Raw genomic sequence first — 20,774 nt, 5'->3', positions numbered from 1 at the left:
GTTGGTGTAGCTATGCAAGGCATTTGTGAGGATGCAACTGGAGGACAGTTTGGGTGTCCTGCGGAAAGAGGTATTTCCAATGGAGGCAATTCAGAAGAGCTTCATTAGATTGATTCCATATTTGAAGTGTTTGTCTTATGAAGAGTAATTGAGCAGTTTAGGCCTATACTTTCGAGTTTACAAGAATGAAAGGAGATCTCATTGAGGTCTGTAAAATGCTAAAAGTAATTGAAAGTATAGATGTGGAGTGGATTTTCTTTCATGTGGCACAATCTACAACAAGAGACTGGAGTTTTAGGATGGAGAGATGGCAGGAAAGTGGAACAGAGGCCGCGTTGACATCAGCCTCATCGAGGGGTTGGATACCTCACAGATGCTACTTGTTCTTATCCAACTCTTCGACTGTGTTGGACAGGAATGGGAGAGGCCTGGGTATCATACAGGAAGCAGGCACTCAGGATAAATCAGTTAGCGAGAACGTTACCAGTAGGGTCACACAGTGACCGGCGCTGGGTCTCAATTATTTCCAGTCTATATTAATTGTCAGGAGGATGGAACAGGTATACAGATGCCGAGTTTGGTGATGTCCATAAGAGCATAAGACCATAAGACATAGGAGTGGAAGTAAGGCCATTCTGCCCATCGAGTCCACTCCGCCATTTAATCATGGCTGATGGGCATTTCAACTCCACGTACCCGCATTCTCCCCGTAGCCCTTAATTCCTTGTGACATCAAGAATTTGTCAATCTCTGCCTTGAAGACATTTAGCGTCCCAGCCTCCACTGCACTCTGCGGTAATGAATTCCACAGGCCCACCACTGTCTGGCTGAAGAAATGTCTCCGCATTTCTGTTCTGAATTGACCACCTCTATTTCTAAGTCTGTGCCCACGGGCCGTAGTCTCCTCGCCTAATGGAACCAAAGTCATAGCGTCCACCCTTTCCAAGCCATGTATTATCTTGTAAGTTTCTATTAGATCTCCCCTTAACATTCTAAACTCTAATGAATACAATCCCAGGATCCTCAACCGTTCCTCGTATGTTAGACCTACCATTCCAGGGATCATCCGTGTGAATCTCCGCTGCACACGCTCCAGTGCCAGTATGTCCTTCCTGAGGTGTGGGTCCGAACACTGGACACAGAACTCCAAATGGGGCCTAACCAGAGCTTTATAAAGTCTCAGCAGCACATCGCTGCTTTTATATTGCAACATGTTTGAGATAATTGACAACATTGTGTTCGCTTTCTTAATCACGGACTTCACCTGCAAGGTTACCTTGAGAGAATCCTCGATTAGCACTCCCAAATCCCTTTGTACTATGGCTTTATTAATTTTCCCACCGTTAGAAAGTAGTACATGCTTGTATTCTTTTTTCCAAAGTGCAAGACTTCGCATTTGCTCACGTTGAATTTCATCAGTCATTTCCTGGACCATTCTCCCAAACTGTGTAGATCCTTCTGCAGGGAGAAAGTGAGGTCTGCAGATGCTGGAGATCAGAGCTGAAAATGTGTTGCTGGAACACCGCAGCAAGTCAGGCAGCATCCAGGGAACAGGAGAATCGACGTTTCGGGCATAAGCCCTTCTTAGATCCTTCTGCAGCCTCCCCACTTCCTCAGTACTACCTGCCTGTCCACCTAACTTCGTACCATTGGCAAACTTCGCTAGAATGCCCCAGTCCCTTCATCCAGATCATTAATATATAACGTGAACAGCTGCGGCCCCAAAACTGAAGCCTGCAAGACATCGCTTGTCACTTGGTGCCATTCAGGAAAAGAACCTTTTATCCCAACTCTCTGCCTTCTGTCAGACAGCCAATCCTCAATCCATGCCAGTAGCTCACCTCGAACACCATGGGCCCTCACCTTACTCAGCAGCCTCCCGTGTGGCACCTTATCAAAGGCCTTTTGGAAGTCTAAATAGACCACTTCCACTGGGTTTCCCTGGTCTAACCTACTTGTCACCTCTTCAAATAATTGATATGTCGCTGTGATAAGCAAGAGATTAAATTATCAATAGAGGGTGGAGAGTCTGCAAATAGATTCAGAGAGTTAAAGACAATAGCTAATAGTTTGGCAGTTGGACTTTAACATGATTTAACCTGTCATTCAATTTACAGGAATAATGGAAGGCAATATGTTACTGAAATGGAGAGGGATTACATGACTTAATGATACTGTGTATTGGGGGGTTCACTCAAATCCGTTCAGACATGGGAGGTTTTGGTCCATCCCTGATCATCAGCTCCCAGACACTCCAAGTGACCCTATTGCTCTCCATACACATGGAATACTTTGATGTGGTTGATTGGTGGTGGAGATGGTGTTTTGAAACGTGCATCAAGGGGACGGCCTTTATCCAAGTTATATTCATTTCTTTCTATGTGGAGACCCGATGACGATGGGAATGGCTGACTGCTTCTGAATGAAGAGGCCGTGACTGCTGCCAGGTCAGTGGGTATTCACAAACATGATGTACTGTGCATGGGTATAGTGTAACATTAATAGAGAGAGAGCTCCTTCAGTTCCTCTACCTCTCCCCATTGACATGGGGACTCTGCAGATGCCATGTACACCATCGGGAATCCCACTACACTGGATGCACCCGGCAGCTCCCTGCTGAGGCAGAAACAATCTATTTACCTCATTCACCATATATATCCTCCATCACAGAATGGTGACATTGATGTTGAGATACTGGGAAATGATGGATATGTCACCTCGTCCTGCCTGGAAAGGTCTGGTTCATAGAAGTTGAATGAACCAGTGACCCTAACAGCCACTGGCAGCGCCATCCTCCCCCGGGTGTGAAGCTGCGGATCGTGTTGAAGGAGGTGACACCGCTCTGTGATCAGCTCCTTGTTCAGTCAGGGTCCCCTCACACTCTGCTCCTGGTTAAGTGAAGCTTGGGAAGCTGTTCCTGGAAAACCCGATGTGGATACAGCAGATCCGTTTCACCATATACACTCACTGCCTGGTTTCAGAGCTTTCCCTCTCTGCAGCCTCTGCTCCATTTGGTGTTCATGTTACACACCCAGATACTGTAACTACAATCTCCATGTTCCATCCAGAGTTGGGTCACCAAATCCTCAAGTCTCCCTGAATGTTTGAGGCAGCTCACAGCAGAATCTCCAGCAACCCATCCCCAGCCCCTCCACTAAATTTTCAATTACAGGTGTCACTCAGAAACCCCTTGGTACAAGTGTTGTAGACCAGACCAGATCCCCCCAGAATAGTTTAAGCAGCTGGGGATCACATATTGAAACTTCCAACCGTTTTGTGATCCCCAGAAACTTCTGAATGCTTCAGCTAAAAACAAAATGAGAAGCCCTGGTCTGGGAGAGCTGGCCACTGCCCATCCATTGTTACAACCATTTTAATGAAACCTAAAGGCTTTCTCAGTTATTTACTTAAACTGTTTTCAGACAGCAGTTCTGCACCTCTGCCTTTAAAACCTCTATTCAAAAATAAACCCAAGAGAAAATAACCTTTTTACAGTGATAGCATTCTTCCAACTCAATTTTTAAGAAAATAATCCATCAATATACAACGTGGATTCATTTTTGACCTCCTAATCTTCTTCTATTAGTAGACTGAAATGCATATACTTTACATTGACTCTGAGCGTACAAATGTTCACAACTAGTTTCAGTCATCTTGCTCCTGCCACAGAATGCCTTTGTCTTTCTTCATCCAAGTCTCCACAACGTGTCAATATTTCGGTTTCCTCGCCCTGTCACCTATATAATTTCAAAATGAATGGCAGCAATAATAAGCTCAGTTGAATCAGGCTGGTATTCTTCTCCCTAAACTTCTCCAAAAAATCTTTACCGGGTCACGATCAGTGATAAAGATTTTTCGCATGTATGTTATTCTCAATTTAAATGCTGAAATGTTGCAACGCCAACACCAAGCTCAAGACCTCCTTCCCCATTGTGGAATAAATCTGTTGATGTTTCCACTGGACACTCCAACCACACGTTACATAACGGAGCACTTCTCATCTCTCCAACACTCCCTCTGAATGAAATAGCTCCTCAGGTCTCAGCATAAAAGAGTTACCTACTTCTGTACCTCTTAATGCTGTAACCTCTTTACCTGCTATTCCTGGCCTATGCCAGTAAACCTTACTCTCACAGATTTTAAGAAGATCTCGCACATTCTTCTCAATCCCTCACAGAAACCAAACTTTGATTTCTGAACTCAATCATCATCATCAGCCATTACAGTTTCTAATCTTGCCATTGTTTCTCTCTGCTCTTCCACACGAGTTCTCACGACTGCAGGAAGTGAATTGTTGAACTTCTCCAAAATAAGAAACTCTCTAAGAGTGTCATAGGTTTGCTCTGTTTTAATACTCTTACCCACCTTTCAAAATTACTTTGTTTTATCCTTTCAAACTCAACGTGCATTTAACCAGGGACCCTTTGTTTAGATTTCTGAAATGCTGTCTGTCGGCATCTGGCCCAAGCTCATATGCACTTCAGATGGCTTTCTTCACCATCCCATACTGGCCAGATACCGTCTCCGACCGGGATGCAAATACCTATCAGCTTTGTTTGGATCAACGAAATCCACATGGTTACTGGCCATTGCATTGGTTTAGCCACTTTCTCAAATGAAATTCAAAAAGCTTTCCCATCCTTCTCATCAAATTTAGATAATGGCTGGGTGTATTTAAACAGAAACACAGCAAGCCATTGTCTACTATAGGGTTACTCAACCTCACTAACCTCCTCATTCCGCCAACCGTCTACCTTCATCTCCGCCTTCTATGTCAACTTTCCTCTCTAATTGCTAACTTTTGAAGTTGGAACTCTCTGCTTTTCTTCTCTCCGTTTCCCTCTTTCTTCTTCATTTCCTTTTCTTTTATTTGTATTTTTCATCATAATTCAAACTGTTTCAATTATTCCTCATATTCAAAGTACCTTATTTGAAATTGAATTCTAGGCATTTCCAAAGAGTCTGATGGCGGTTCCACCAAATGTAATTGCCGAGCTATAGCTATAATTATCTCTCGTTTTCTCACAAACACAACCCTAACTCCAGCTTGTCTGTCAATTGCTACAGCTTTGCCTTCATTACCTTCTGTAAAACCCCCAACTTCACTTTTTCCACACCCAGAGAACTCTTAGTGACTGAAAGATTTTTTATACACAAAACACTGCTTAAACCAACCGAATTCAACATCTGGAACCAAAGACACTAAACATACCAGATGCGACCTTTGAACCCAATAGCCTCCTGGTGCATACTCTCCAGTGTCTGCAGAAGCGTATTCTAGATTCTCTGGTTTCCTCCTATAACCCAAAGATGTGCATGTCAGGTGTATTGGCCAATCTAAATTGTTCATAGTTTTCAGGGATGTGTGGGTTAGGTGCCTTGGGGTAAATGTGTAATAATAGGGTAGAGGAATGGGTCTGGGTAGGTTACTCCTCGGAGGGTCGGTGTGGACTTGTTGGGTCGAATGGCCTGTTTGCGCACTGTAGGGATTGTAATTCTAAACCCAATTTGGTGTTATCGATTTAGAACCAGACAAGGGCCTCCAGTTTAATATAGACCAACCAGACTGCCTCAAACTATTTTAAAAAGGTAGCTTGGATGCCAAACCTTTCTTATTTTAAAGGTAAATGGGAAGTGGGTGTTACAGATGTGATTTCACTAGTCAAACCACTCACCATTATGCAAAACACAATATATTTAAACACTCGAATGAAAAATCCATAGGAAATGAAGAGAAATTTAGAATAACTTAACTATTGGAAACCTTAACTGAATGATGGATACAGTACCTTCTACAAATGAACTGTTCCAATTTATTAACATCACCTAAACACAGGGCGGCACCGTGGGATGGCACAGTGGTTAGCACTGCTGCCTCACAGTGCCAGAGACCCGGGTTCAATTCCCACCTCAGGCGACTGACTGTGTGGAGTTTGCGCATGCCCGCGTGTCTGCATGGGTTTCCTTTGGGTCCTCCCGCAGTCCAAAATTGTGCAGGTTAGGTGAATTGGCCATGCTAAATAGCCCGTAGTGTTTGATGAAGGGGTAAATGTAGGGGAATGGGTCTGGGTGGGTTGCTATTCAGACATACATTCTAGCATACAGTCCTCCAATCCAGGAGGAAACAGTACCAAGTGAGGTTTCAGAGAGAATAGCATCGAGGGATAATTTGCTAAAACTTCAAGCCCTTCTGGGACCCCAAGCACCTGGTAACTGTTGCATCTTCAAGAAAAAAGCTGGAAGGCCTGTCTGTGTGAGCTGGCCATTGTTACTACTATGGAAAAACCCTAAAAGCCTCATAAGTTGTTTACTTGAGCCGTTATCAGTAGGCAGTTTGGCCTTTAAGATCGCTTTGTAAAAAAAAGAGAAACTAACCTTTTTTTAAAAAAGAAGTGACAGCATTGTCATACAATTTAGATGCCTGGTCGTTTATTCAAGGGGCTTCCTCGTGTTACTGATAGCAAGATGACCTGAGAGGGGAAAACACAGGTACAGACCAAGTTACAAGGATGTGTCTCATGACTTCTGAAACAAGCCTGTTCATAGATTGTCACATGGGACATACCGGGAAGGGAACAACAGCTTGACACATCCCATCTCATTATTTCTGAGCTACACAATTCCAGCACTCGATGCACTAGGGAGCCAAAACCCAAGGCCAGGGAAAGATACAGAGGGGCAGAGAGATTCACAGTAAAGACAGAAACAGACAGTTAATTAACTGAAAAGATGTGGAAATATGGGGAAAAAGACAGGACAGTGGGACTAACTGGAGAAGTGAGATCTTCGTGAGTAAAATGACAAGAATGAGAACGTTGAATAAAGACATTGTCAGATCAGCTGGAATGGTTTGTTACATCAAATTCTGAATCTGCTTCACAGAACACCACAAACAACATAAACTGGGACAAGATGACAGCCCAGCATGGAGAGCTGTGCAGACCATGTTCGTGTGTTTTTCAGTAAACTGCACTATCTGCCCAGCATGGAGAGCTGTGCACACCATGCTTGTGTGTTGTTCAGCAAACTGCACTATCTGCCCAGCATGGAGAGCTGTGCACACCATGCTTGTGTGTTGTTCAGTAAACTGTACTATCTGCATAGTATGGAGAGCTGTGCAGACCATGCTTGTGTGTTACTCAGTAAACTGCACTATCTGCCCAGCATGGAGAGCTGTGCAGACCATGCTAGTGTGTTGTTCAGTAAACTGTACTATCTGCATAGTATGGAGAGCTGTGCAGACCATGCTTGTGTGTTACTCAGTAAACTGCACTATCTGCCCAGCATGGAGAGCTGTGCAGACCATGCTAGTGTGTTGTTCAGTAAACTGCACTATCTGCCCAGCATGGAGAGCTGTGCAGACCATGCTAGTGTGTTGTTCAGTACACTGCACTCTCTGCTCAGCATGGAGAGCTGTGCAGACCATGTTAGTGTGTTGTTCAGTAAACTGCACTATCTGCCCAGCATGGAGAGGTGTGCAGACCATGTTAGTGTGTTGTTCAGTAAACTGCACTATCTGCTCAGCATGGAGAGGTGTGCAGACCATGTTAGTGTGTTACTCAGTAAACTGCACTATCTGCCCAGCATGGAGAGGTGTGCAGACCATGTTAGTGTGTTACTCAGTAAACTGCACTATCTGCCCAGCATGGAGAGCTGTGCACACCATGCTTGTGTGTTACTCAGTAAACTGCACTATCTGCCCAGCATGGAGAGCTGTGCAGACCATGCTAGTGTGTTGTTCAGTACACTGCACTCTCTGCTCAGCATGGAGAGCTGTGCAGACCATGTTAGTGTGTTGTTCAGTAAACTGCACTATCTGCCCAGCATGGAGAGGTGTGCAGACCATGTTAGTGTGTTGATCAGTAAACTGCAGCATCTGCTCAGCATGGAGAGTATTGCAAACTTTACTATCATATGCTAACTATACTCGCATCAGATTACTGCCTACAACGGGAAGGTTTGCTCTCTCTGCGTGTGTGTGTATATGTGTGTGTGTGTGGTTGAACGTGAAACTCATTGTTTGAGAAGGAACGCACATGGAGGAAACAATTTTAAATACGAACATCTGGCAGGCTTTTTGTTAATCAACAGAGAGAACGAGAGAATTTTCATGGACAGATGAGGTAAAGTGTTTGAGAATGTTTAACTAAAGTCATTGCCAGACACAACAGCAATATACATCGGTATACACATGAATGACAGATGGATGGGGGTTTGGTGTGAGTTCGAATCAGATTTGCTTCGGCAGGATTGAAGCCAGGAGCATCAGCAGCAGATTATTGGCTTCATTAAGACTGTATTTCATAGCTCAAGATTCAAACAGCAGATGCAATAAACCAGTGAGATATATTCTGGAGTAGTGAGTATTTCAAGTTAGAAATGGTCAGGGAATGGTGTCAAGATACAGCTCATGGTCAAAGGGATGTCCCACAGTTGTGACTTGTGATCTTCAGCCGCAGATATTGGCCAGGGAATGGGATGGAAACAGTGGAAGGAAGTGGTATTTGTAACCAGAACAGTGGACAGTGACATCCATGCTCTTAATATTTAAATAACAAAGGCAAAGATGCAATGCATTGTGATTCTCCGCTGAAACTGAGTAGGTCAAGATAGAGACCCATGAATAACACTGCCAGAGCAGAGATAAAAAATGATAGAGGGTTCCATGATGCTAATCATGGTTCCATTGTTTGTAGATCGTGAGCTACTTTAACAAGGTTTGCTGGCAGTGAGGAGGGAAGCCAAATGATTTGCGCCAAGTCTCAAGGAGGCAATTTCCATCTCTGAGAAGACACATCCATGTTTTCCATGGGGTCAGAATCTGGTGGGAAAAGGTAACTGTTTTAGCATGAACGTGTTGTGGCTGCTGTAGGGATTGCGGATAACGAGATTTTCAGTGTAGGACCACACCGAATGCACTGTATTAATGCGAGGAGAGTTTATTCAAAGTCTGGTCCGCTGTCTCTCTCATGCGAAATGGGGATTGGGTGTGGAGTGAGGGGAATATTCTTCGATGCACTTAAACTATTGACAGTCATGTATCCCGAGTAAAAAAGAAGCCATTGAATTTTTCACCGTATCAGTGTCTATTTCGAACATCGTGAGTGACTGTCCCTCCCCCCAAGGTTCAATGCAATCGCCTCTCATTTTAATCATTAATCATCATTCTCTCCTCATGGCACCACCATCCCAGGGATTCGTCTGGTGAAATCCCATTGCACTCTCTCCGTGGCAAGGTGATCATTCCTGAAAAAGGAGAGAAAATCTGTCCACAATATCCCAAATGCTGCCTCAACAACACTCTCAGCAATGATCAAAATAACTCTTTTTCCTCTTAGACATCTCTGTTTCTTTCCTGTAGCGTAAAAAGACTTTCTTTCTCTCTACACTGCTGGAAAGAGTTAACACTTTTATAATGAAGGTATTGTTGTTGCTGTCGGGATTATGGATAACATGACGTTCATTGCAGGATCACGTACCAATTGAACTGTATTAATGTTGGGAGAGTTTATTCAAAAGCCTGAACCTCTCTCTCTCTCCTCTCTCTCTCTCACCTCTCTTTCTCCTCTCTTTCGCAGTCGAAATACGGAGTGGGGGTGGTTAGGTGAAAAGTTCTCAGAGTCTCTTAAACTATCGAGAATCATGTAATCTGAGTGAAAAAAAAAACATGGAACTTATCACCGCATCAGTGTCTGTTTAAAACATCATGAGTGATTGTCCATCCCCCTTAAGGTTCAATGCAATCACCTCTTATTCTCTCACTGAGCTTCACTTACTGCTCATGGTGCCATCATCCCAGGGATTAGTCTGGTGAAACTTTGGAGAAAGTCTATCCACAGTACCCCAAATACTGCCTTAACAGTACTCTCCTGGATGATCACAAAGCATCTTTTCTCTCACTTAGACATTGCCATTTCTTTCCTGTGCCACAAAAAGCCATTCCTTCTCTATGAACTACAACTGCCATGGAATTTATAAGTCCCTTATAACTGTACGTCGGCATCAATAAAGCGAGCACCAGAGGTGCCTATGGAGCTGTGCATCACTCTCAGGGAGAATTTCAATGAGATTGAATACACTTAAAATAGGGGATGATCACCTACCTGAATGGAAATGAGATGTAGCAATACAGAAAACAGGCAGAGAAAGGGAGCGATCTTTACTTCTGTTCTTCTCTCACAGCATGTATGCAGATCTTGAACTGAGTGGCTGGTTCAGCTGTTCCACAGAACCGTAAACAATAAAAAGCATAGCTGTGGGTTTGTAGTGTTACAAGACAGGATACATCTTCCTGCTTAATTAAAACCAGCAATAGAGAAAAAGATTTATCCCACGCAGTAATCTGTCATAATTCTCGAGTACAAATCTATTTAAAGTAAAAATTAACAACTTTATTTCTTAAAGTATAACAGAGAATAATAAACGAATGACTATTTACAACTTCTTCCTCTAACCTGTCTTTTACCTTCCCCCTCCACAATACTAGTCCAATAAGACTCCTCATTAAGATTTACAAAACAAAACTTCTCACCTCAAAATCAGGAAGCTTTCAGTTCTTCTTCATATTCCTGTCTTCTTTTCTTCTTGGGGACTCTGTTTCACCAGTTACTAATCAATAAAGGTACCAATAGGAGAGCTATTTTTCAGGCAGTCTTTGCATGCTGGTAGCTTGGCAGTTCTCCTCTCAACTGTTCAATTTTCCATGGTCTTGTACCGCCAAACTATTGGGGATTGTATCATTGGCTTTTAAGATTGTCAATATCATAAATTCATACTTGGTTGGACGTGGTTATTTTGGGGTATAATTTAAAATGTTTTGCTGAATTTGTTTTTGTTTCGAGACAATGAGCTAATCAGGTTGTTCGACCAAATGTTACATTATATCTATTTTTCAGAACACTTGGTGCTGTCAGATAGTTATTGCTGGCTTTTAATTCTCTCAATGGTACAGTATACCCATGTGTTCATCACATAAGTCACACCGAAACCTGACAAAGGAAGCATGATACATTGACTTCCCTCAAGGTCTTGAGGCAAGCAGATTGGTTTTTAAAACAAATGATAATGGTTGCTTTTAAACACCCTAATGTCCTTCATGCGATATTAACAGACCATTATTCTGTGGCTCTTGATTATCGGTCAATGGCTTGACCACCATAAACTGTATTCCCGTACGTGCAGATAACAAGTTAAACATTCTCAAGAGCAATTATTTAGTGACGGACATGTGGTTAGAAGGAACGTGAAACTATTGCATTCGGATTGAACAAAGGCACAAATGGTTTATTCATAGATGGCACTGAGACTGAAGGCGAGACTGGGCTATCATGATGGTGGTATTGGACAGGATTGGTGAGTTGGGAGGACATTGAGATGTAAATCTGTGAAGGACAAAATGGATTATGGAGTTTGAGAACAGTCTGGCTCCTTCTCGCATATCAGTGAGTAATTTATAAATAGTAGTTTGATAGTTATAATATATAAGGAAAGGAATTTTTGTTTGGAACTGAAGGCATTGACTTGCACTTTACAAAATTTATATATAATGAGCAGAAATTCAGGTCAACCCGGTTTAGTAGACAAATATAATGACTTGAAAGCTGAAAAATGTGTTGCTGGAAAAGCGCAGCAGGTCAGGCAGCATCCAAGGAGAAGGAGAATCGACTTTTCCGGCATAAGCCCTTCTTCAGGAACTTATGCTCAAAACGTCGTTTCTCCTGGTCCTTGGATGCTGCCTGACCTGCTGCGCTTTTCCAGCAACACATTTTTCAGCTCTCATCTCCAGCATCTGCAGTCCTCACTTTCTCCTATTAAATATAATGACTTACCAGGAATACCAACTATAGCGAGGATGGCATAGTAACCACCTTGAATAATCCAAAGGATATCCTGGATCCGCCATGCTAATGATATCCAAGGCAGGGAAAGCCAGTAAAGACCCCAGGATAAACCCCTGTCCATTGTTGGAATATTCCAGTCTGATATTCTCAGATTCTGATCTCTCCTCCGCATCTCTCTCTCTTTCGAGCTGCTGATCCCTGTTAGTGCTGTCAGCGATGCTCCTACTCATACTATGGGATAGCACATTGAACAGAGTTCGTTTATCTTTCAACAATGAAGACTCTCCATTGTGATAATTAAGATCCACAGAGATTGACATTAATCACAGTCACTGAACAAATAGCTTCAGTTAACCCCTTTGAATTCAATATTGATATTATTAAAATTAAAAAAAACGTTTAAAGTTACACATTTGGCATGGGATATGTGTGGGGGGGGGGATGAACAGAGGGAAGAAATATTTGAGATATTAGATTGATTGTACGTCATCATTCAATCTGCCTTAGATATGCGAGTAACGTCAAAGGATTGTCAGAACTTAAAAAAGTTTCTCCGTTTATAAATCGAAACATATAGTCTGTAACTACTGATCAGTGATTATAATGTCAGTAAAATATGGAGAGAACTTTTCTAGTCCATAATCTGACAGGAAAATGTGCATACAACATGAGTGGTAACAGACCAATGGCATGGATATGTTAACAGATGTGACACACAATTCAAATGGTTATTCGAGGATCAGAGAGGGCAGGTGAGGGTCATGCTGTTCATGTTGTCGATGTCAATGAACTATGATGAAGTAAATTTCACTGGATGTCTATTGCAGTGTAATTATGATATTGGGGATATGGCTGCTGAAACTGCAGGGAGGGAATATGATATTTCCCAGCCATCATTATTGGAATTTTATTCTTCATACATCATATGAAGATCAAATTTCGGGATACAACTCCAATAAGGAATGAGGAGAGCCAATATTAACTATACAACCAGAAGACATTGGAGCAGAAATTTGGCCATTAGGCCCATTGAGCCTGCTCCGCCGTTCAATGATGGCTGTTAAGCTTCTCAACCGCATTCTCCCGCTCTCTACCTGTAACCCTTGATCCCCTTTACAATCAAGAACCTATCTGTCTCACTCTTAAATATACTCAATGACCTAGCTTCGACAGCTTTCTGTGGCGGTGAATTCCATAGATTCAACACTCTATGGCTGAAGAGGTTCATCCGTATCTCTGTTCTGAAAGGTCTTCTCTTTACTCTGTCCCCTCGGGTCCTAGTCTCTCCTACCATTGGTAATACCTTCCTAAAATCCACTTTGTCCAGGCCATTCAGTGTCCTGTAAGTTGCAAGTAGACCTCCTAACATCTTCTGAACTCTATCATATATAGGCCCAGAGCCCTCAGATGTTCTTCATATGATAAGCTTTTCATTCCTGGGACCATTCTCGTGAATCTCCTTGGAAAACGCTCCAGGGCCAGTACATCCTGAGATATGGGACCCAAAACAGTGCACAATAATCCAAATGTGGCCTGACCAAAGCCTTATACAGCCTCAGAAGTACATCCCTGCTTTTATCTTCAAGCCGTCTTGAAATAAATGCCATCATTGTATTTGTCTTATTAACTATTGACAACCTGTAAGATTACCTTTCGAGACTCCTGGACTGGAACTCCATCGGCTTTTTGCACTTTTGACTTCTGAACCTGCTCGCATGAAAATAGTCCATGCTTCTATTCTTCCTGGCAAAGTGCATGATGTCACACTTGCCCACTTTGTACTCCATCTGCCACATCTTTGCTCACTCCCCTAACCTGTACAAATCTTTCCGTAGGAGAAAGCGAAGACAGCAGATGCTGGAGATCAGAGTCAAAACGTGTGATGTGAGAAAAGCACAGCAAGTCAGGCGACATCCGAGGAGCCGGAGATTCGATGTTTCAGGCATAAAGTCTTCATCAGGAACTCGGGGGATGGGTGGAAGGGGGCTGAAAGATAAATGGGAGGGGCTGAGGCTGGGAGGAAGGTAGCTTGGACAGCGATAGTTAGATGAAGTTGAAAGGTGATAGCGAAAGGTCAGATTGGAAGGTGGAGTGGATACATGGGTAGGAAGATGGACAGGTTGGACAGTTCAAGGGGGCGGTACTGAACTAGAGGGTTAGATCTGGGATAAGGTGGTGGGAGGGGAGATGAGGAAATTGGCGAAATTGCCTTTGATACTGTGTGGTTGGAGGGTCCCTCGATGGAAGATGATGCGTTCTTTCTCCAGACGACTGCTGGCTAGAAATTGGCCATGGAGGATGCTAAAAACTTGCATGTCCTTGTTGTAGTGGGAGGGAGAGTTGAAGTATTCAAGGGTAGGGAAGTGGGGTTGATGGGTGTGTGTGTCCGAGTGTGTTTCCTGAACTGTTCTGCAAGTTGATGCCCTGTCTCTCCAATGCAGAGGAGATCCGGTGCAATGAACAGAATAGGTGTGGTGTTTGGATGCACAGGATATTCTTTGCCTGATGTGGAAGGATCCTTTGGGGCCTTGGATGGAGATGAGGAGGGAGTGTTGACATAGGTTTCATACCACTTGTAGTGGCAAAGAAGGTGGCAGGAGTGAAAGGTGGCTGGGTGGGGTTGGGGGCGTGTACCTCGCGAGGGAGTTGTGAAGGGAATGTGAAGGTGGGGAGGGAATTATACCTCTGGTGGTGGGGTCTGACTGTTGGTGGCGGAAATGGCGGAGGATTATGCGTTGTATCCTATGGTTGGTGGGATGGAAGGGGAGAGGGGTTCTCTCCTTGTTGTAGTTGGAAGGGTGGAGATCAAGGGCAGAGGTGCGGGAAGTTGAGGAGATGCGCTAGAGCGCCCTCCTGCAGCCGACCATCTCTTCAATGCTACCTGTCCCTCTATCTATCTTTGCACTGTTTGAAAGCTCAGCCAGAATCCCCTCAGTTCCTTCATGTAAATCATTAATGCATAAAGGGAAAAGTTGTGGTCCCAACATTGAGTCTTGTGGAACACCACTTGTCCCTGGCTGCAATCTGAGAAGGAATCTTTTATCCCAACTCTCTGCTTTCTATCAGACAGCCATGCTACTATGCATGTTCGCACCTTGCTTCTAACACCATGGGCCCTTATCTTTCTCAATAACTTCCTGTGTGGCACCTTGTCAAAGGATTCTTGAAGAGCAAGCGGATAACATCTATTGTTCTTCTTGGTCTAATCTGCTCGTTACTCCCTCAATGTATTCTAACAGGTTTGTCAGGCCTGACCTCCCCTTGATGAAACCATGCTGACTCTATTCTATTTTACCAAAGACCTCAAAGTCTTCAGAAATCCCATCCTTCACGATGGATTCCAGGTTGTTACTCCACAACTAATGTAAGGCTAATCAGTCTGTAATCTTCCATTTTCTGTTTAACTCCCTTATTCAACGGGGTGTGACATTAGCAATTTCCAGCCTCTTGACCCTTTCCTGAATTTAGTCATTCCTGAAAGATTACTACTTATACTTGCACTACCTCTTCAACTATCTCCCGTACAAGGCTGGAATGTAGTCCATCTGGTCCAGGTGATTTATCCACGTTCAGGCTATTCAGTTTTCTAACATGTTATTCTTGATGATGGCCACCATACTCAGCTCTGTCCTCTAACTCTCTTCAACTTTTGTGAAATTATTCATGTCTTCCACCATGAAGACTGATGCAATGTTCCTCATTCATTTCTTTGTCTCCCACTACTGTATCTCCAGCATCATTTTCCAGTTTCCAATATTACTTTTACCTCTCTTTTGCACTTTATATATCTAAAGAACCTCTTACAGTCTCTTTTATATTGCCGGTTCGCTTACCCCTATATTTAATCATCTCCCTCCTTATTTAATTTGCCCTCTATTGGTCTTTATAAGTTTTCCAATTCTCTAGTTTCCCACTGCCCTTCCCCACATTATATGCTTGCTCTTTTGCTTGCATGCAATCCCTGCCTTCCCTCGTCAGCCGTGGTTGCCTTATCCTCCCTGGACCATGCTTCTATTCCTCAGCATGAATCTCTGCAGTGTCTCGTGAATTAATCTTGGAATCTCCTGCCATTGCTGTTCCACTGTCTTTCATGCTATACCCCTCTCCGCATATCGGATGTGCTGCCAGTTCAGGTCCATCCTGTCCTTCTTGTTTCGGTCCTACCGACTCGGGAATCCCAATGATCTACATATCAGAAGTGCTGCCTCCCCTGCCAGCTGTTTGGCCATGTATTTAACTGTGCTACCTTCCTATTCCTAACCTCACTCGCACGTGACATATTCTAGTGTCTCCAAAATTCAAATATCCTTTCAACAGAACTCTAGCAAGGCCTTTTATTTAAAGTGGATAGACTTGATAATAAAAACTTAAATGTGACCTCAGGAAAGTGGAGTCCACTGAATCAGTTCAATGCCCAGAGGAACTGATGTCTATCCCCGCCACGAAATCTGTTTGACAAGGTATACATATGGATTAGTGGTGCTGGAAGAACACCACTGAACTGCTGTACTCTTCCAGCACCACTAATCCAGAATCTGGTTTCCAGCATCTGCAGTCATTGTTTTTACCAAGGTATACATTTGAACCATATATTTGCAGATGGACGAGGATAAACAGAAAACTAGAAAATGCCAGAGCAGATGGATGTCATGCAGTTTGTTTACTCTGCTTTGCTATTCAATTGGACTTTAGTTATTCTGTTCCTTTCAATGGCGGGATCTTTTCCCTGCATCCCCAGTGGGTCAGAAAGTGCCCAATGTCGTTATGTGCACAGTCCTGCGAAGGGAGTGTCCAATGCCAGGCAATGGGGTGTGGGGAGTCCCAGGGGTGGCACAAGAAAAGGCTGCCATGTAGTGACGATGGACTGAGGGGCTGAAGGGGATGGAATGGGTATCCAGGGACACTGCACACACGGAAGGGGCCGGGCAAGATTCCGAAACAACCAGGGAACCCGCGATGCACGGCTGCTTTTACAAAAACCTGGCACGTTTGCTAGATTTCTCTGTCGGACCAAAGCAAAAATACTGTAGATGGTAGAAATCCGAAGCAAACAGAGACATACTGTGGAGAGACGAAAGAGTTAATGTTCCCAATGCAGACACGGGAAGAATTTACAAAGTCCACATACACAGGGTCCAGAGATTCGTATTGCACCGGAGTCCCCAGCACTTTCAAGCAGCAGTGTTGTGTCACCATGCCGCCCAATGATGGATAATTGGAGTTCGAGACATAGCTACTATTCTCTGTGATTGGGATTGAGAGTCCTGAATGATGTGTTGCCTACCTGGTGCTTGGGTTTGGGATATATCATCTGGGCTGCAGAAGAACTTGGATTGGGCGTGGAATGATACAGTGGTCAGGGTCCGTCTAAGTACCAACGGCAGGACAAACAAATGACAGTGAAAACAGCGACGGGTAATACAGGACTAAACTATCATTTCGAAATGCATGCAACATAAGGAATAAGGTAAATATGCTTGTGACTCATTCACAAATTGGCAGGTACCACATGGGCATTACAGTGATATCACTGCAAGAGGATCAGGATTACGAGCGGAATATTCAAGGATATTCATCCTATCGAAAAGATAGGCAGGTGGGGAGAGATATAGAGTTGTTTCATTATTAAGAATGGAATTTAATCAATAAGCAATAATAAGAAATGAAGTAAGGTCAGATTGTGTAGAATCTGTGTCGGTAGAATTGAGGAATTAAAAAGGTGAAAAAATGCAGTTAGAATTATGTACAGGGAGCTGGGGTGCAAGATACACCAGGAGCTAGAAAGTTCTGTTGGAAAGTCAAAGTTACAATGATCATGTGGGATTTCATTATGCAGGTGGACTGGGAATTCAGGTTGGTAGTGGTTCGCAAGGAAAGGAATTTGTGGAATGTCATTGAGATGGCTTTTTGGAGCAGCTTGTACAGGCGAACTAGATGAAGGAGCTTAAGGTGAAGGAATTCTTAGCAGGCAGTGATCATAATATGATTGAACTTACTCTGCAATTTCAGATGGAGAAGGTAGAATCAGGAGCAACGGTATTACAGCTGAATAAAGACAATTACAGGGACATGAGGGAGGAGCTGGGTAGAATTGACTGGGAGACGGGACCAGATGGAAAGACAGTGCAATATCAATGGCAGGAGATTTTTTGAGTAATTCAGGATACAGCAGAGATTTATCCTGAGGAAAAAGAGGCATGGTGCAGGGAGGATGCGGCAACTATAGCTGACTAGGGAACTCGGGTATAGCATAAAAGCGAAAGAGAAAGTATATAATGTGGCGTAGTGCAGATGGAAATCTGAGGATTGGGAAGCTTACCAAGATAAAACAGCGGGAAAACAAAATAAAATAAGGAGGGAGATTATTAAGTCTGGGGTAATATAAAGGAAGACTGTAACAGTTTCTGTCGATATATAAAGTACAAATGAGCGGCAAAAGTGAACATTGGACTGCTGGAAAATGATACTGGAGCGATAGTAATGGGGAACGAGAAAATGGCCAAGGAACTGAAGAATTAATTCGCATCAGCCTTAACAATGGAAGACACGAGTAATATATTAAACATTCAAGCGATTGAGAGGCCAGAGCTGAGTATGATGACCACCACCATGGAGAACATGCTAGAAAGGAAGGGAAGGTGGTTAAATAACCTTGGCCAGATGGACTACATCCCAGTGTTATAAGGGAGAGATCCGAAGAGAGAAGGGAGGCGATCGTGGTGATCTTTCAAGAATCACTACAGTAAGGAACAATCTCAGAACAGTGGAAACCCACTAACGTGACACTCCTCTTTAACAAGGGAGTAAGGAAAAAGACAAAAGATCCACAATGAATAGCTTAAACCCAGTCGTGGGTAAGATCCTGGAATCCATTGTGAAGGATGAGATTTCTGAATACTTGGAAGTGTTTGGAAAAATAGGGCAAAGTCACTACGGTTTCATCAAGGGAAGGTCATGCTTGACGAATCTGTTGGAATCCTTTGAAGACGAAATGAGCAATCTCGACCAAGCACAGTTATCTACCTTGTCTATAAGAAGGTCTTGGACAAGGTTTCACACAAGAGATGACTGAGTACGATAAGGGTTCCATGGTGTTAGAGGCAAAGTAGTGGAATGGTAGAAGCTTGGCTGTCTGGCAGAAAGCAAAGAGTAGGGATGAAATGGTCCTTATCAGGAAGGCAGCCAGTGACAAGTGGTGTTCCATAAGGCTCAGTTTTGGAATCGTAATTTTTAATTGTAACGTTTACAATCTAGATTTGGGAATTAAGGGCACTCTGGATAAGTTTGCAGACGATACAAAGATAGGCAAATGGACAGGTCATATTGAGGAGGCGGAGCGGCTGAAGAAGGAGTTGGACAGGTAAAGAGATCGGCAGATGCATTCCAACGTCGCAAAGTGTGAGGTCATGCACTTTGGCACGAAGAATAGAGGCATGTTCTATTTTTTAAATGGGAGAAAATTCAGAAATCTGAAGTGCAAAGGGACTTGGGAGTTCTAGTGCAGGGTTCTCTCAAGGTAAGCTTGCAGGTTGAGGCAGTAGTTAGGAGTGCAATTGCATTTATTACTGATGGCATTTATTACGAGAGAAATTGAATATAAAACAGGTTGTATACGGCTCTGAATAGACCACATTTGGAGTATTGTGCGTAAGTTTGTGCCCCATATCTCAGGAAGGATGTACTGACCCTGGGATATGTTCACAAAATCTTCACGAGAATGGTCGTAGGAATGAAAAGCTTATTGCATGAAGCATGTTTGAGGACTCTGGGTCTATACACGATAAAGTTTAGAAGGATGAGAGGGATTGTAACGGAAGCATGCAGAATAATGAATGACCTGGACAGAGTGGATGTTGGTAAGATGTTTCCATTGGACTAGAAGCCGAGGACACAGCCTGAGATGAAAGGGAATATCATTTAGAACAGTGATAAGGAGAAATATCTTTAACCAGAGAATGGCGAATCTTTGAAATTTATTCTCACAGAAGGCTGTGGGGGCCAGATCATTGAGTACATTTGGGACGGAGATAGATAAGGTTTTGATTATCCAGGGGATCAAGGGTTACAAGGAGAAGGTCGGAGAATGGAATTGAGAAGCCTATCAGCGATGATTGAATGGTGGTGCAGACTCAATGGGCTAAATGGCCTACTTTCTGCTCCTATGTCTTATCGTCTTATGGTTTAAACCTCAAGGAAGCAGCTTGCATCTCCGAGAAGATGCATTCATGTTCTTCATGAAGGTCAGAAGCTGGAGGGAATAGTTAACTGTTTTAGAATGAAGGCATTGTGGCTGCTGTCAGGGTGGTGGATAATATGACATTCAGTGCAGGATCACATACCAATTGCACTGATTTAATGTGGGGAAAGTTTATTCAAAACCTGGGCCTCCTTCTCTGTCAATTACCGTGGGGAGTGGGAGTTGGGGTGGGAGGGCGTAACGTCCTCAGAGGCACTTAAACTATCCAGAATTATGCATCCTGAGTGAAACTTCACTCATGGAATCTATCACCTTCTCATTGTCTGTTTAGAATATAATGAGTTATTGCCCATCCCCCCCCCCAGTGTTCAATGCAATCACCTCGAATTCTCTCACAGCGCTACAGATCAACCTTCACTCACTCTTCATGGTGCCATTATCCCAGAGAGTAATCTGGTGGAACTCCTTTCCACACTCTCTGTGGTAAGATCACTTCTTATAAAGGCGAGAAAATCTGCCCACAATGCCCCAAATACTGCCTCAACTACAATCTCAGGTTTGATCGCAATAATTCCTTTCCCTCACTTAGTTGGTTCCGTTCCTTTTGTGTGAAAGAGGAAATCATTCATTTACGATGCACCGTCACTGATTTGGAATTTAAAACATCCTTACATCTGTAGGTCAGCATCAATAATGCCAGCACCGAAGGTGCCTATTCCAATGGACATCAGTCTCGG

Source organism: Chiloscyllium plagiosum, unplaced genomic scaffold (assembly GCF_037043375.1).
Source record: "Chiloscyllium plagiosum isolate Xiang-an unplaced genomic scaffold, Cpla_swu_hap1 HiC_scaffold_29, whole genome shotgun sequence".
Lineage (NCBI taxonomy): Eukaryota > Metazoa > Chordata > Chondrichthyes > Orectolobiformes > Hemiscylliidae > Chiloscyllium > Chiloscyllium plagiosum.
This window is presented reverse-complemented; position numbering follows the sequence as displayed.